At 32.0% G+C, this 6,000-nt stretch overlaps 1 protein-coding gene and 1 pseudogene across 1 annotated transcript in view; both read right to left on the minus strand.

Annotated features, from left to right (window-relative positions):
* The window catches only part of LOC148607775 (uncharacterized), a 46,657-nt gene extending 46,518 nt beyond the window's left edge, over positions 1 to 139 (minus strand). The window contains exon 1 of the mRNA XM_088546998.1: positions 70 to 139. The gene's annotated coding sequence lies outside the window, so the exon portion shown is untranslated. The remainder of the gene's footprint in view (positions 1 to 69) is intronic.
* Positions 140 to 927: 788 nt separating this feature from the next.
* On the minus strand, positions 928 to 5,780 carry LOC148607776 (uncharacterized; annotated as a pseudogene).
* Between the last annotated feature and the right edge of the window lie 220 nt (positions 5,781 to 6,000).

A 6,000-nucleotide genomic window follows, 5' to 3' on the forward strand; every position in this document is an offset into this window, starting at 1 on the left:
TCATCGTTCTCCATGCTATATCGTAGGTAGCTTGGAAATTAATTAAAGAAATATATTCGTGTCACCTACCTGACAACTTCAAGCCAAAATTTACCGGAAGTAGAAGGCGCTGGTAAAGGCTAAAATGAGTCTGCTGTTTTTGCACTTGTTTCTCTCTTCTTACGAATCACAGTTCGTAGCTAAACTCTTTAAAAATCCTTAAAATATATTATCTTTGCACGAATATAGTATAACTTTTAGATATTTTGGTGATATTTTGGCAGTAAATAAGCTTAACTTCAAATACGATATGTTCAAGTTTGCTAGGGGGAATAACTAGAAAAAAAACAAGCGGACAAAAATTGCGCTGAGTAATTACTTCTTTTTGAGATTAAAAACGAACCAATTAGTAGGCTTAATAGAAATTAGAAACAACAAATAAAATATTTATTTTGGCCGAAAAGGAATAACATACATGTACAAGATATTACATAAGGACAAAAACAGAAATACACGTATACATGCAAATATATACGACAAATTACAAACATCTGGCGGGCCACATAATAAAAAATCCACCAAACAAGCCCGTCAAACAAACAATAAATAAAAATATCAAAAAGCAACAAAAATAATATCAAACTGAGGAAGGACAAATCAAAGAGATGAGACAATCCCTTGAAAATTCGTCTCCAAGCAGGAAGAATAGAACACTTCTTCAACCGCCTCAACAACCCAGGAAATGAGGCGCAAAACTTTCCTGAAAGTATTGACCCTAAAACAGCTACCAAATAGAACCCACGGAATGAAACACTCCCTTGAAAGTTCTACAAATCTAAGGAATTGAACTCTTCCTTAAAGGTCTATGGTCAAATAAATAAATAGATAAGACAAAATGAAAAGAAAAAGATAATAAAACATAATATAATACATAACAAAAACATACATCTACATATGATTGATGACATTTTGAAAACATCTACGAAGCTCATACTGGCCAGCTTCATTAAGGTGGAAGCTCATACTGGCCAGCTTCATTAAGGTGGAGGCTCATACTGGCCAGCTTCATTAAGGTGGAAGCTCATACTAGCCAGCTTCATTAAGGTGGAAGCTCATACTAGCCAGCTTCATTAAGGTGGAACCCACCATCCTTGATAGCAAATAAAGACCCGGCAGGAATCTGCTCATTCGGCATCAGTCAGATAGGGGGTTGGTGCAAGAGGACGCCTCGGACTTAACAGGGACCTCAATATAGATACATGTAGTAATTCCCAAAATGATGTTAACATTATTAAAAGTAATTTAAAAATTTGTTATTTAAATGTTTGTGGTCTAAAGAAAAGATTATTATCTCCTGATTTTTTTAGATACCTTGCATGAACATGATATTTGTGTATTTGTAGAAACAAAACTTACAGATTTAGATAATATAGATTTACCATATGGTTTTGACTATGTCACAAAAAATAGACAAAAATTTTAAAAAGCGTCAGGTGGAATAATAGTGATTTACAAAAAAAGTTTAGCTAAAAAATTAAAATTTTACAAAACTGAAAGCCAGTTTGTTCAGTGGTTTAAGATATCAAATTCTTTAATTCTAGGTGATTCTGATGTACTATTCGGATGTGTGTATGTACCACCTGAAAATTCGAATTACTCTAGTTTGGAAGCTTTTGAAGAAATGGAAAACGAATTAAGAACTTTAGTAAATAACGAAAATAGTTACGTTGCACTAATCGGTGATTTTAACTCAAAAACGGGTGTATTACCAGATTATGTAATTCCAGACGAGTCTATAGTGAATTTATTTGACTTAGATCATGATGCTGATATTTTAGCATACTTGTATGATTTTCAAGAATTGATACATAACCAAATTTCATTACAGAGGGTATCTAAATGTACATGTAGACCAAATACTTATGGCAATACATTACTTGAGATGTGTAAAAAGAATAACATTTATATTGTCAACTCTAGAGTAGGTATAGACAGAAATGTAGGTGAAAAAACATGTAATGATTCAAGTGTTGTTGATTACTTAATCGTATCATCAAAAATGTTTCCTTTTATTTCTGATTTTGAAATTTGTGAATTTTTACCTCTATATTCAGATTGTCACTGTATGATTAAGTTTAGTCTGCAGGCTACGTTTTGTAATGAGCAACAGACCGTTTACGAAGGAACACGCGAGTCAGTTTTTATTAAGTGGAAGACTGAAAAGAAATCCGAGCATGTAAATCATGTTCACGACGACTCTAACGGTAACATGAAGAGTGTGTTGAACAAACTAAATGCAATTTCTGCTAATAATGTTACACAAATTGAAATGAATAATATTGTTTCAGATATAAATAATATTTTCACAGATGCAGCGAAAAAACTTTCGGTAAAGGAAAATTTCGTAAAAACTATTATAAACATAAAGATTCAAAACCTTGCTATAATAGAAAGTGTTCAAATAGCAGGAAAAAATTTCATAAAGCACGTAAAAGACATAGCCTTTTGAAAAATGCTGAAAATTGACGAAAAATGAGGCTTGCTAGTAAAGAACACAAAAATACTCTAAATGAAGCATTTGAAAACTACCAACAAAAAGCTGCGGACCAGTTACGGGATATGTCTAAAATAGATTCGAAGGGACTTTGGAAAATTTTGAATAAACTTAATCAAAACAAAAAACAAAATGATAATGACGATACATCTCTTCAGGCATTATATGATCATTTCAAAGCATTAAATGAAAATGACAATATCGAAAATGGCCAAGAACCGGATTTTAATTTTGATAATATATCTGATGAGGTTGAACCATTTTTAAATGGACCAATTACGGAAGATGAAATAAAAAAAGTTTTCTCAAATTTGCAAAATGGTAAGGCTTTTGGTAGTGATGGAATCTTAATGAATATATCAAAAATACTATAAATGATCTGATGCCTGTTTACATAAAGCTTTTTAATTTAATTTTTGAAACTGGAATTATTCCTGATAGTTGGTCCACTGGAATAATGATTACTATTTTTAAAAATAAAGGCTCAAGGGCGGATCCGGAAATGTACAGAGGAATTACCTTGAATTCCTGTTTTAGTAAAACCTTTTCCGCTGTTTTGAATAATAGATTGAATATGTACGCTGAACATGTTAATTTAATTACAATGTCACAAGCAGGATTTCGTAGAGGTTTTTCTACAGTAGATAATATATTTGTATTGTATTCTCTAATCACTATGTATTTTTCCCTCGGTAAAAACTGTACTGCACTTTTGTAGATTTTAAAATTGCGTTTGACACCGTTTGGAGATCAGGACTATGGCAAAAAATGCAAAAATCAAACATTAAAGGTAAAATTTTTACTGTAATTTATAATATGTATCAAAACATCAAAACATGTATTAAAAAGGGAAATGATTTTTCACAATTTTTTATATCTCATATTGGAGTGAAACAGGGAGAAAATTTATCTCCCTTTCTTTTCTCAATATTTCTCAGTGATTTGGAGAATTTTTTCTCGGAAAATAATGTAGAATGTCTTGGGGAAATCTCAGATTTATGTCAAGAATCATTACATATATATGTAAAAATGTTCTTAATTTTATATGCTGATGACACAGCCCTGCTCTCCGAATCCCCAGAAGGTTTGCAAGAAGCTCTTACACAATTCTTAAATTACTGTGACAGTTGGAAACTAAAAGTAAATACAAATAAAACTAAAGTGGTCATTTTCAGTAAGAAGAAAATAAGACAAAACCAGAATTTCAAATTGTATGGAGAAAATATTGAAATTGTTGATGCTTATTCTTACCTTGGGATATTATTCAATTTTAATGGCAGTTTCTGTAATGCTAGAAAAAAACTCGTTGATCAAGCTCAGAAAGCTTTATTTGCACTTTATCATAAAATTAAGAATATTTGTATCCCAACTGATTTACAGTTAAAACTATTTGACTCACTTGTAAGTCCCATCTTAATGTATGCTTCTGAAGTGTGGGGATTTGAAAATAAAGACGCAATAGAAAAGATGCATCTTCAGTTTTGTAAAAACATTTTAAAAGTTCGATCTAGTACACCAAATTATATGGTGTATGGTGAATTAGGTAGGTTCTCTATGGAGACCATAATAAAACGTAAGATGGTCCTATTCTGGAATAGTTTATTACTAGAAAATACTAAATTATCGTCTATTATGTACAGAGCAATGCTAGCACTGCATTTAGAATTTCCGCAGAAATTTAAATGGATATCTTATGTTAAGTCAATACTTGACGAAAATGGCTTGAGTATTATTGGGAAGGTCAGATTCCAATGCAGAGATTGGCTTTGAAAAAATTAATTACACAACAATTACATGATCAATTTATCCAACAGTGGTTTGCCCAAATGAGCAATTCATCTAGAGGTATGTTCTATTCAGAATAAAAAACCGAGTTTGGTTTAGAAAATTATCTACTAAAGTTGAAACAGGGCGATAGGTTATATATAGCAAAACTGAGATGCTCTAATTTAAAGATTCCCATTGAAACGGGGAGGTGGACAAATACTCCAAAAGAAGAGCGAATTTGTCATCTTTGTGAAAACGGGCTTGGGGATGAATTTCATTATCTTTTTGTTTGTAATAATCCAGATTTAAAGAAATTCCGTAAAAAATATAGTCCTCAATACTACACTGTAAATCCAAGGGATCACAAATTAAAAAAAGCTGTTAATGTTTTGCCATGTTGAACTTTACAGAAATCTTGCAAGTTATTTAAAAATTCTTATTCGTACTTTATAAATTATCTCATCCAGTGTATACTGTTTATGAAAATGCTTTAAAATTATGTGGTTTAGTACCCCTACATATCGTACTTATTATAGGTATACTGCGTTGTATTCTCCCTGTATTTTGACTTAAATATACATGTATGTGTAAATGTATTTATATTTTGTATGGACTTATACGTTATGTGTTGCTTTGTATGCTATAATGTGGTGTTTGTGTTTATATCATGTCTTCTTGTACACCTTTGTGTCTGAGGTATAAATAAAGTAATGTCTATTGAAAAAAAAAATCAACCGCCTAAACAACCCAGGAAATGAGGCGCAAAACTTTCCTGAAAGTATTGACCCTAAAACAGCCACCAAATAGAACCCAAGGAATGAAACACTCCCTTGAAAGTTCTACACATCTAAGGAATTGAACTCTTCCTTAAAGGTCTATGGTCAAATAAATAAATAGATAAGACAAAATGAAAAGAAAAAAGATAATAAAACATAATATAATACATAACAAAAACATAGATCTACATATGATTGATGACATTTTGAAAACATCTACGAAGCTCATACTGGCCAGCTTCATTAAGGTGGAAGCTCATACTGGCCAGCTTCATTAAGGTGGAAGCTCATACTGGCCAGCTTCATTAAGGTGGAGCCCACCATCCTCGATAGCAAATAAAGACCCGACAGGAATACGCAAAAAAATATCTTATAAGAACGAACGAAATGAACACTGTACGAACTACAAATTTTACATAACTGTAAATAAATAGTTTTGCATTTCGCACCAGTAGAAGAAAAATCGACTGGTAAGGTAAAATAGACTAAAAGAAGATACGAATACAATCAGAGGAGGATTTAATCAATAAAATTAATTCACGAAAATCTGCTTAAATCTTATCAACAGAATTATTAATACATGTAACATCATTAGTGCCAAAGTGAACAATGACATTAGAATAATTGGATAAAGAAATCTCTCTATTCTTAATCATATGCTTCATAGTGTTTATCTTAGCTCCCATGATAGCAAGTAGATCCATGAGTTCACTAGGCACACTAGCATGGAAGGCGAAGGTTGCACCCCTCTTCTAACACTTTGAGAGGAATATAACTTGGAATTTAACCCAATTTTACCAATCAGATCATTCAGCTTGTACTGAAATTGAGAGTACATAACAGGAACTAACTTGGACTGCCTGCGAAGAACAAAGCAGGGGAATTATCCGGTGCAGGAATAATGTTACACATGCGAATATATGC

The sequence above is a fragment of the Perna viridis genome, chromosome 9 (genome assembly GCF_037379345.1).
Source record: "Perna viridis isolate PV_CMFRI_1.1 ecotype Kerala chromosome 9, ASM3737934v1, whole genome shotgun sequence".
NCBI lineage: Eukaryota > Metazoa > Mollusca > Bivalvia > Mytilida > Mytilidae > Perna > Perna viridis.